Source organism: Rana temporaria (assembly GCF_905171775.1).
Source record: "Rana temporaria chromosome 2 unlocalized genomic scaffold, aRanTem1.1 chr2d, whole genome shotgun sequence".
In the NCBI taxonomy this organism is placed as follows: domain Eukaryota; kingdom Metazoa; phylum Chordata; class Amphibia; order Anura; family Ranidae; genus Rana; species Rana temporaria.
Window position 1 is genome coordinate 84,642 of NW_024404409.1, and position 12,800 is coordinate 97,441.

The window sequence follows — 12,800 nt, forward strand, 5'->3', positions numbered from 1 at the left end:
CCATCCCCCACTCATCTTCATCCTCAAAACCTTCCTCTACCATCCCCCACTCATCCTCAAAACCTTCCTCTACCATCCCCCACTCATCCTCATCCCCGGCATCCTCCTCTACCATCCCCCACTCATACTCAAAACCTTCCTCTACCATCCCCCACTCATCCTCATCCCCGGCATCCTCCTCTACCATCCCCCACTCATCCTCATTGTCTCTATTTCTATTCTGATTTGTAGGGTAGTTGTCACCAATAACGGCATGTGGAGTTTGTCACCCTCAGTGTTGTGGGCGGGGCATCTCACTTTCGGTGACAACTCTTTTGGTGAATAAACACCCGGCAGGGGGTCTAATCCACAACTACGGGGGTTGTGATACTTTGTCACCGCATGGCCTGGGGCTCAGAGATCTCACAATCACGGAAATCCTCTTACCAGGATACAACGTACAGTCTGATCAGTGGGGGAGGGGAGACTGAGAATGTACTGAGGACACTGTAACGGAACGTCCCCCACACTCCGCTGAGTGCTTCCGTCATATACCGCTTCCTATCAGTCTGGATATAGATATCCGATATTCCAGCTGCTCACAACACACAACGAGACGAGACTTGTTTGTCTGCTGAACATGGAGAACCAAGAATACAACCTTATATACAGTTAGAGGAGGTAACCAGAACATAAATTAACATGAGCTAATTAACTAATCATTTACCCAGACTAGGTGACTCCGAGATATGACCTTTCAGGGTAGACGTCGCGTCTCCTCGCTCACCTGCTATACAATACACATTATCATAAGTGTAAACACAGGACATTTTCACACAATAGCAGGGTCAATTAGCACAGAGAACAGACAGATGGCTGGAGGTGATGGCATTAGCATCTCCTTACACTGTATGTCCCAACAGTATGAATCAGTTACTCTAATATGGCATATACAGGGTCCCCAGGCATACAGCTCACAAAGGGCACCGTTCCCCCAAATTCCAGGGCCCATGATCGCAAGGCAAGAGGCGAGCATTCAGTCCCCTCTATAAGCCTCTGTCCCGGGTGAGTCTGTCACAGACACCATCTCAGGTTAGGCAGAGTCCCGGCCGGACCGGTGATGTTTATTGCAATGGTTTCTGTACATTGCGACGTGTCGGGATCGGTGACGGGTCCTCTTGAAGGTTCGGCGTCTTCCTGACAGATTTCCATCTCCTTGTTAATAAAAGTGATAAAAATCGTTCTCTTCATATTCATTTCCCCCGACGTCTCCCACATCTCCCGCCGCCTCCCCCACGTCTCCCGGCGCTTAATTAATTTCGTTTTATCAGATTGCGTTTATCTCCCGCTGCCCCGAGTGCATAATTAGCCGGATTTCTGCCAACAAGTTTATTGGAGTGAAATCATCCGGCGGCGTCCTTCAATGTCCTTCGCTGAGAAACTCTCTGTCCTCAAACAGAACTTGGTCCGCTGTCAATGCTTCCTCTGTCCAGAACCAGCCCCGTCCCCCAGTCACCACAGGAAGACACACTTACACATCCCATAATAGTTGAGGCAGACACCACAATAGACAATAGAATACAGTCACACCCCAAACCATCCCAGCAAAGAGTCCACAACAGCATGAGCCAACACACAATATATACATATATACAACATTGAGTGTGACTAGCACAGATCATAGTGGGGTTCTCAGTCCCCCTGTACCCCTATTAGAGACACAGGGGGATCTACACATAAGAGGGTCGGGGAAGCTGGACATGGAGCCTCCAGAACTCTCCAGGGCAAGCTGAGCTCCACAAACCCCCCACCCAAAGTGACTCCCGTCACAGTCCCCATAGAGGATGATCCCCATCAACGCTGTATCCTGACCTAGGCCAACAAGGCCCAGGCCTAGGGCAGCACTTTGCAGGGGGGCAGCACGGAAAGAGTTCCCGTCGGCTTGCTCTACACTGTTAGTATAGCGCCAGTCTTATGGGACGGACTGGGCTGAGAGGCAAATTAGTCTATGTAACGGACATATGCCTGCTGCCGGGACATCGATAATCTTCATGCAGGGAGGACTACAAGGAACTGCATGGCTTGTCACAATTGGATGTACCGCATTGTATTCTGAGCTCAAAGGGTTAATTGGACAAGTCTCTTTCACTGCTGAATGCTAATGTACCCTTCGCATAGCTAATGAACTCTCTCTTGTGGAGGTAACAGCCCCCCTGTGAGGTGTATGCTGAGGGGGATTATGTGTGAGAGATAATTGTTTTAAAGGTTAATTGAATTCTATTGTCTGATCAAGTTAAGGAGCCAAAACGGCTAGCGACTGATTGGCTCAAGGGAGTGTCATTGTTTCAAAGTGTGTGTATTGAAGTCCCCCCTGGGGGGGGGGGAGTGTCATTTGTTTCTGTACAGTTTGTAACCAGATATAAGGAAGAAAAATGTGGCATTAAAGGTCAGTCCTGCTTGACTCTGCAAACGTAGCCCGTCTCGTTTCTTGGAAGGGCGTTCGATGGGATATACTGGCGGTACCTGCATATCGCAGCTTGCCAGGGAAAAGGACGTCTCCAACGGCTGAGACCCTCACACTACTTGGGTAGCCGTTACATTGGTGGCAGCAGTGGGATGGTCCTTTTATCCAAAGAGCAAGTGCTGAATGGAGTCGCAGTACGCCAGGCTGAAAAGATCTACACTAAAAGATCTATTGGAGAGTCGTGGTAGGAGCGCCAGCAACAGACCACGGAGGGAGCTGATAGCTGAACTGCTGGGGCTGGACGAAATGGATGGATCCATGGAAGGAACGGAGCCCCTTGCACCGGTCAGCAAAGAAGATGTAATTACTGGGATTGTACAGCGGAGATTATCCTTGTATCCAGAAACGTCCGTGGAACTAATAAACCGGCTGTTCCGGGAAGCAAGGGAGGAGATACAAACTAAGAGGGGACAAGAACTGGAACTGGTAAGAGCGTGACAGCCCATTACACCTGCAGTTCCTACCCCCCCACCTGCTGCTACAGGAAAGAAAATACCGTTCACTGCATTTAAAGCTTTTGTAGAAAGTGAGGAGGAAATCGATGGATATTTGGCGGACTTTGAGAGGCAGTGCTCACTACACCAGGTACCACCAGACCAATGGGTCACTATTTTGTCGGGGAAATTGTCGGGCAAAGCCAATGAAGCCTTTCGGGCTCTTGCTCCAGAGGATATTTTACAATACCAGCAAGTTAAAAAGGCGCTGCTAACCCGATACGCCGTAACTCCAGAAGCCTACCGCCGGCGCTTCCGGGAGTCCAAGAAGATGGCTGTGGACTCCCACATGGAATGGGCCAACCAGTTACAAAGGGTGGCATCCCTTTGGGTCCAAGGCCAACACCGGGGAGGAAGTATTGCAGCTGTTCCTAATGGAACATTTCTTCCAAGACCTGGCCGCAGACATATAAGACTGGGTACGAGATCGCCGTCCCGCTAACTTAAACAAGGCGGCTCGGCTAGCAGATGAGTACGCGGAAACAAGGAAAGTAAGCCAGGGTACTACACGGCTGGCTCATAAGGTAGAACCGCGTACTCCAACCGTCACCCCACGCCCAGAGTTTCGGGCTCCAGTCCCACCACGTCCTCAGGGGCCTAGCAACTACCCCCGGGATTCGCCTAGGGTGACGTGCCATCACTGCAGCGACACGGGACATATTGCTCGTTATTGCCCTTTGAGAGCTACAAATAACAATTGGAGACGCACAACACCCAAGACAGAGGTCACTCCATCACGTCCCTCTGCGGCCCACTGCCTGGAGACCGAGGGGGGCCCTGAGGAATGTCTGGGAATTTGGTATGAGGCAGACCCAATACAAGCGGCCTCTCCGGATAACCGTCAGCATCACCCTCAGGAGGTACGAGTGAATGGACAAGTAGCACAAGGCCTAAGAGATTCCGGGACTACTATCACTCTGATTCAAAAACATCTGGTAAAGCCAGAGAACGTGTCCACTCGCACAGTTGCCGTCCGGGTCGCAGGGGGTGCTGTATTTCGCGTACCCACCACCCGGGTGCACTTAGACTGGGGAGCCGGGTCAGGAAAGACCACAGTTGGTATCATGGACAACCTTCCTGCCGAGGTGGTGCTGGGCAACGACATTGGCCCTCTGACTTCGGCTTATTTACCTACACCTGCTGCTGCTTGTCCCGTGACCACCCGCGTTGCTGGAATGAACCCGCTTGCTGCTGAGAACCGGGTAAGACTACCTTCCCCGACATGTACTGTAGATCCGGCACAATATCACAGTCTAAAATGGGAATGTGACAAGTTGGCCAGTGAGAAATAAGAGATGCAACGACACTATGTCATGTATTATGAGATGTCCCGTGGCTTGAACATTGAAATGCACAAACAGGCGGAAATTGTCAAAAGATTAAATGGGATTTGCATCCAGGTGGTGCCGTATCTGTCCCAAGAGCATCAGCAACAGGTTTTGGGAGCCATTGAGAGAGCAAAGCAAGTGACTGTTCCAGAACTGAATTCTATTATTCACCGTCACCATCAGCTACCGACCTGGTAAGCCAATGGGAAGGCCGACGGACTGTCCAGGCAAACGGAACTTTTACCCTAACAGCAGACCGGACATCCCCAAGTTGATCCGAAAAGGATCAATCCGGGTCTGCCGGAGTGTTCCACAAAAGGGGAGTAGTGTAACGGACCTATGCATGCTGCCGGGACATCGATAATCTTCATGCAGGGAGGACTACAAGGAACTGCATGGCTTGTCACAATTGGATGTACCACATTGTATTCTGAGCTCAAAGGGTTAATTGGACAAGGGTCTCTTTCATTACTGAATGCTAATGTACCCTTCGCATAGCTAATGAACTCTCTCTTGTGTAGGTAACAGCCCCCCTGTGAGGTGTATGCTGATGGGGATTATGTGTGAGTGATAATTGTTTTAAAGGTTAATTGAATTCTATTGTCTGATCAAGTTAAAGAGCCAAAACGGCTAGCGACTGATTGGCTCAAGGAAATGTCATTGTTTCAAAGTGTGTGTATTGAAGTCCCCCCTGGGTGGGTGGGGGAGTGTCATTTGTTTCTGTACAGTTTGTAACCAGATATAAGGAAGAAAAATGTGGCATTAAAAGTCAGTCCTGCTTGACTCTGCAAACGTAGCACGTCTCGTTTCTTGGAAGGGCGTTCGATGGGATATACCGGCGGTACCTGCATATCGCAGCTTGCCAGGGAAAAGGACGTCTCCAACGGCCGATACCCTCACTCTACTTGGGTAGCCGTTACAGTCTAATGCCCCATAAAGCGGCCGCACTGCTTCCGGTATGCAGGTGGCCGGCATTCCACGACTGTGGGGGGAGGGGGGCTCTGCTTCTAATTTTGACTGTCCTATTATCCTGGACCACAAACCATCCTCACTGTGCTCTATGTTTCTGCTGCAACGTTGCCATGGTTATGTCTTCTTAGTCCTCTCCATAAAATTATCAGAAATTTGTGCTTAAAGTAGAAGTATAGGCAACACTTTTTTTTCATTTTGGATAGAGTAAGGGGGGGGGGGTTAGAGCCCCTGTCAGTTTATTTTTTTACCATCCCTGTCCCATTGCAGAGATTTCCCTTCACTTCCTGCCCCATAGCCAAACAGGAAGTGAGAGGAAATCTATGCAAATTAAGGGAATTCATTGCTCCCCCCATGCCCTCAGAACTAGTGTCCCCACTCGAAAATTCAAGGGCAGATCTTAAAAAGCAAGGGGTGTGGCCTTGACAAGAAGGGGTGGGTCATATTTAAATTAGGGGGTGCACAAGTTTAGTCAGGCCTAGGGCAGCACAAAACCTAAATACACTACTGATCCCCATAGAGGATGGTCTCCACAGAAGATGGTCTCCATAGAGGATGGTCTCCATAGAGGATGGTCTCCATAGAAGATGGTCCCCATAGAGGATGGTCCCCATAGATTATGGTCCCCATAGAGGATGGTCTCCATAGAGGATGGTCTCCATAGAAGATGGTCCCCATAGAGGATGGTCCCCATAGATTATGGTCCCCATAGAGGATGGTCTCCATAGAGGATGGTCTCCATAGAAGATGGTCCCCATAGAGGATGGTCTCCTTAGAGGATGGTCTCCATAAAGGATGGTCTCCATAGAGGATGGTCCCCATAGAGCAGTGGTTCTCAACCTGGGGGTCGGGACCCCCTTGGGGGTCAAATGACAATTTGCCAGGGGTCACCAAATCCCGGGCTGTTTTTGAAGCCTGCAGCACTCTCAGCCTTTTCACAGCCATCCAGCAGGGCTATCCCTGGAGCCTGTGGCCGCCCAGCTGGGCTGCTCCTGGAGCCCTTGCCTGCCCATTCAGTTCACAGCATGGCTGTGGGGCAGAGATTAGAGGTCAGCTGACTGGTGAGAAATGTGAAGTGGGGAGGGCTGGAGGAGACCCCATCTCCTGATTTCGGCAAAGGTGTCACTGCTGCGAGACACCACAGTGTTGGCGACACATTGAGTAACACTACCTGTGATTAAAGTTGCCATTTAAAGTCCCCACTACAGTTCTCAGATCAGCAGATGATCTTGATCAAGAGCACCTAAGCTGTCTGATTAGAACTCCCCGCCAGCACTCCCCCCCCCCAAGGAGTAATAGAAGGAATAACAGTAGAGAATACATGGAAGTTAGAGGAAAAGAGGGAGAGGAACAAAGAAAAAAAAGGGAGAGTAAGAATAAGAGAAAGAACAGGAAAGATGACTAGAGAGAGGGATGAGGGGGACAAGAAATTAAGATAGAGAGATAAAAGTGAAAGAAAGGAGAACATAGAGAACATAATCCTAAAATGTACCAGAAGGGGTTTTAATACTGTACGAGTAGAAGGGACTTAGGGATCCCTAAATGTCCGTGGGCTACGGGCGCAAATTACTTGTCTGGCCTTAGGTGCTGAAAACCCACGCTACAAAAATTCTACTGTTGGGGGTCCCCACAACTTGGGAAATTTTATCAAGGGGTCACGGCACTAGAAAGGTTGAGAACCACTGCCATAGAGGATGGTCCCCATAGAAGATGGTCCCCATAGAAGATGGTCTCCATAGAGGATGGTCTGCATAGAGGATGGTCCCCATAGAGCATGGTCCCCATAGAGGATGGTCCCCATAGAGGATGGTCCCCATAGAAGATGGTCCCCATAGAAGATGGTCTCCATAGAGGATGGTCTCCATAGAAGATGGTCTCCATAGAGGATGGTCCCCATAGAGGATGGTCCCCATAGAGGATGGTCTCCATAGAGGATGGTCTCCGTAGAGGATGGTCCCCATAGAGGATGGTCTCCATAGAGGATGGTCTCCATAGAAGATGGTCTCCATAGAGGATGGTCTCCATAGAGGATGGTCCCCATAGAAGATGGTCTCCATAGAGGATGGTCCCCATAGAGCATGGTCCCCATAGAGGATGGTCTCCATAGAAGATGGTCTCCATAGAGGATGGTCCCCATAGAGGATGGTCCCCATAGAAGATGGTCCCCATAGAGGATGGTCTCCATAGAGGATGGTCTCTGTAGAGGATGGTCCCCATAGAGGATGGTCTCCATAGAGGATGGTCCCCATAGAAGATGGTCCCCATAGAGGATGGTTTCCATAGAGGATGGTCTCCGTAGAGGATGGTCCCCATAGAGGATGGTCTCCATAGAAGATGGTCCCCATAGAGGATGGTCTCCATAGAGCATGGTCTCCATAGAAGATGGTCTCCATAGAGGATGGTCTCCATAGAGGATGGTCTCCATAGAGGATGGTCCCCATAGAAGATGGTCCCCATAGAGGAGGGTCCCCATAGAGGATGGTCTCCATAGAGGATGGTCCCCATAGAGGATGGTCTCCATAAAAGATGGTCCCCATAGAGGATGGTCTCCATAGAAGATGGTCCCCATAGAGGATGGTCTCCATAGAGGATGGTCTCCATAGAAGATGGTCTCCATAGAGGATGGTCTTCATAGAGGATGGTCCCCATAGAGGATGGTCCCCATAGAAGATGGTCCCCATAGAGGATGGTCCCTATAGAGGAGGGTCCCCATAGAGGATGGTCCCCATAGAGGATGGTCTCCATAGAGGATGGTCCCCATAGAGGATGGTCCCCATAGAGCATGGGTCTTCAAACTACGGCCCTCCAGTTGTTCAGGAACTACAATTCCCATCATGCCTAGTCATGTCTGTGAATGTCAGTGCGTTACAAGGCCTCATGGGATGTGTAGTTCTACAACAGCTGGAGGGCCGTAGTTTGAGGATCCCTGCCATAGAGCATGGTCTCCATAGAAGATGGTCTCCATAGAGGATGGTCCCCATAGATTATGGTCCCCATAGAGGATGGTCTCCATAGAGGATGGTCTCCATAGAAGATGGTCCCCATAGAGGATGGTCTCCATAGAAGATGGTCTCCATAGAGGATGGTCCCCATAGAGGATGGTCCCCATGAAGCAGGGGTGGCCTACCAGTGGCCCACGGAGCCCTCTGATGTGGCCTGCGACCTCCTGCTCTGGAATGGTGGGTTGGAAAGCGCAGATCGCAGGTTGCCAACCCGCCATACCACAGCATCAGTGTTGTGAATGAAGCTGGTGGTAGAGGAAGAAAACGGCTGCGGAGCAGAGCCCCATAAGCCGATGCTTCCTCTACAGTGCCGGATTTTGCCACAGGTGGAGTCTATGGCAAAGTTCAGCTAACCCCCAGGATAGACACAAGTGCAATATGCTGCACCCGCGGTGTGGGTAAACCGCAGCACTTCAGTTCAAAAGCAGGCTTAGGCCCTTTTCACACGATCAGCCCGACCAAATGGGACCCTCAATTCAGTTTGCGGGGGGTGTTCGGCTCATCCCTAGTCTGCAATATTCATTCATAACTGATTGCAAAATAAGTGTTCTTCCCCAATCTCCACCTCCACCAGGATTCACAGTGTGTTCTCCAATCTCCACCTCCACCAGGATTCACAGTGTGTTCTTCTCCAATCTCCACCTCCAATAGGATTCACAGTGTGTTCTCCAATCTCCACCTCCACCAGGATTCACAGTGTGTTCTCCAATCTCCACCTCCACCAGGATTAACAGTGTGTTCTTCTCCAATCTCCACCAGAAATCACAGTGTGTTCTCCAATCTCCACCTCCACCAGGATTCACAGTGTGTTCTTCTCCAATCTCCACCAGGAATCACAGTGTGTTCTTCTCCAACCTCTACCAGGATTCACAGTGTGTTCTTCTCCAATCTCCACTTCCACCAGGAATCACAGTGTGTTCTTCCCCAATCTCCACCTCCACCAGGAATCACAGTGTGTTATTCTCCAATCTCCACCTCCACCAGGAATCACAGTGTGTTCTTCTCCAATCTCCACCTCCACCAGGAATCACAGTGTGTTCTCCAATCTCCACCTCCACCAGGATTCACAGTGTGTTCTCCAATCTCCACCTCCACCAGGATTCACAGTGTGTTCTCCAATCTCCACCTCCACCAGGATTCACAGTGTGTTCTTCTCCAATCTCCACCAGAAATCACAGTGTGTTCTCCAATCTCCACCTCCACCAGGATTCACAGTGTGTTCTTCTCCAATCTCCACCAGAAATCACAGTGTGTTCTTCTCCAATCTCCACCAGGAATCACAGTGTGTTCTTCTCCAACCTCTACCAGGATTCACAGTGTGTTCTTCTCCAATCTCCACCTCCACCAGGAATCACAGTGTGTTCTTCCCCAATCTCCACTTCCACCAGGAATCACAGTGTGTTCTTCTCCAATCTCCACCTCCACCAGGAATCACAGTGTGTTCTTCTCCAATCTCCACCTCTACCAGGATTCACAGTGTGTTCTTCTCCAATCTCCACCTCCACCAGGAATCACAGTGTGTTCTTCCCCAATCTCCACCTCCACCAGGATTCACAGTGTGTTCTTCTCCAATCTCCACCTCCACCAGGATTCACAGTGTGTTCTTCTCCAATCTCTACCTCCACCAGGATTCACAGTGTGTTCTTCTCCAATCTCCACCAGGAATCACAGTGTGTTCTTCTCCAACCTCCACCAGGATTCACAGTGTGTTCTTCTCCAATCTCCACCTCCAATAGGATTCACAGTGTGTTCTCCAATCTCCACCTCCACCAGAATTCACAGTGTGTTCTTCTCCAATCTCCACCAGAAATCACAGTGTGTTCTTCTAAAATCTCCACCAGGAATCACAGTGTGTTCTTCTCCAACCTCCACCAGGATTCACAGTGTGTTCTTCTCCAATCTCCACCTCCAATAGGATTCACAGTGTGTTCTCCAATCTCCACCTCCACCAGAATTCACAGTGTGTTCTTCTCCAATCTCCACCAGAAATCACAGTGTGTTCTTCTAAAATCTCCACCAGGAATCACAGTGTGTTCTTCTCCAATCTCCACCAGAAATCACAGTGTGTTCTTCTAAAATCTCCACCAGGAATCACAGTGTGTTCTTCTCCAACCTCCACCAGGATTCACAGTGTGTTCTTCTCCAATTTCCACCTCCCAGGGAATCACAGTGTGTTCTTCTCCAACCTCCACCAGGAATCACAGTGTGTTCTTCTCCAATCTCCACCTCCACCAGGAATCACAGTGTGTTCTTCTCCAATCTCCACCTCCACCAGGAATCACAGTGTGTTCTCCAATCTCCACCTCCACCAGGATTCACAGTGTGTTCTACTCCAATCTCCACCAGAAATCACAGTGTGTTCTTCTCCAATCTCCACCAGGAATCACAGTGTGTTCTTCTAAAACCTCCACCTCCACCAGGATTCACAGTGTGTTCTTCTCCAATCTCCACCTCCCCCGGGAATCACAGTGTGTTCTCCAATCTCCACCTCCCCCGGGAATCACAGTATGTTCTTCTCCAATCTCCACCTCCACCAGGATTCACAGTATGTTCTTCTCCAATCTCCACCTCCACCAGGAATCACAGTGTGTTCTTCTCCAATCTCCACCTCCACCAGGATTCACAGTGTGTTCTTCTCCAATCTCCACCTCCACCAGGAATCACAGTGTGTTCTCCAATCTCCACCTCCACCAGGAATCACAGTGTGTTCTTCTCCAATCTCCACCTCCACCAGGATTCACAGTGTGTTCTCCAATCTCCACCTCCACCAGGATTCACAGTGTGTTCTTCTCCAATCTCCACCTCCACCAGGATTCACAGTGTGTTCTCCAATCTCCACCTCCACCAGGATTCACAGTGTGTTCTTCTCCAATCTCCACCTCCCCCGGGAATCACAGTGTATTCTTCTCCAATCTCCACCAGGAATCACAGTGTGTTCTTCTCCAATCTCCACCTCCACCAGGAATCACAGTGTGTTCTTCTCCAATCTCCACCTCCACCAGGAATCACAGTGTGTTCTTCTCCAATCTCCACCTCCACCAGGAATCACAGTGTGTTCTTCTCCAATCTCCACCAGGAATCTCAGTGTGTTCTTCTCCAATCTCCACCTCCACCAGGAATCACAGTGTGTTCTCCAATCTCCACCAGGAATCACAGTGTGTTCTTCTCCAATCTCCACCAGGAATCACAGTGTGTTCTTCTCCAATCTCCACCAGGATTCACAGTGTGTTCTTCTCCAATCTCCACCTCCACCAGGAATCACAGTGTGTTCTTCTCCAATCTCCACCTCCACCAGGAATCACAGTGTGTTCTTCTCCAATCTCCACCAGGAATCAGTGTGTTCTTCTCCAATCTCCACCTCCACCAGGAATCACAGTGTGTTCTTCTCCAATCTCCACCAGGAATCAGTGTGTTCTTCTCCAATCTCCACCTCCACCAGGAATCACAGTGTGTTCTTCTCCAATCTCCACCTCCACCAGGAATCACAGTGTGTTCTTCTCCAATCTCCACCAGGATTCACAGTGTGTTCTTCTCCAATCTCCACCAGGAATCACAGTGTGTTCTTCTCCAATCTCCACCTCCACCAGGAATCACAGTGTGTTCTTCTCCAACCTCCACCAGCAATCTCAGTGTGTTCTCCAATCTCCACCTCCACCAGGAATCACAGTGTGTTCTTCTCCAACCTCCACCAGGAATCACAGTGTGTTCTTCTCCAATCTCCACCAGGAATCACAGTGTGTTCTTCTCCAATCTCCACCTCCACCAGGAATCACAGTGTGTTCTTCTCCAATCTCCACCAGGAATCACAGTGTGTTCTTCTCCAATCTCCACCTCCACCAGGATTCACAGTGTGTTCTTCTCCAACCTCCACCAGGATTCACAGTGTGTTTTTCTCCAACCTCCACCAGGAATCACCCGATGTTTGACCAGAATGTGGAGCTCATCCCTCTTGCAGAGTAATGTCTGCTATTCTGTAAAGTTACATGTATTGAACATTCACACATATCTGTTCTATGTTTGTTTTTATGTTTTTTTATATAGGGGACAATAAAGCGGTAATTATTTCTGTTGGCTCTTACTACACTATAATGGAGGTCTTGGCGTACCGAGCACAACGGCTTGGTGGTCTGCTCAGATCCCTCCAACTCAAGTTATGAGTTCAAATCGCAGCCAGCCTATCACCCGCCAGCTGGGTTTATTCTTCCAGTGCACAAGTGAATTATAACCCATTATCTAGAGTGTGATGTTTGGAACTCCACACCATAATAGTATTGAACACTTACCATTGCAGGCATTTGAAGAGTTAATATATCAGAATCAACCAAACTAAAGTGCATTGGTATTTGCCTATTTTCTGCTGTTGAGTTCAATTACATTTTTTAGCAGGTGATTTCCTCTGTGGGATTTGGATCCATGAGTCTTTCAAGGCCTGAGTCTGCCAAGGTAGAGGTGCTAACCACTACCCTATTGAGCTGAGCACCACATCACTGAATAAATCGCCCGG

General features: G+C 49.5%; 1 protein-coding gene across 2 annotated transcripts in view; it reads left to right on the forward strand.

Moving 5' to 3' along the window:
* Window positions 1-12,800, forward strand: part of LOC120921553 (neuronal acetylcholine receptor subunit alpha-10-like) — a 66,328-nt gene that overhangs the window by 28,471 nt on the left and 25,057 nt on the right. The gene's annotated exons all lie outside the window — the stretch shown is intronic.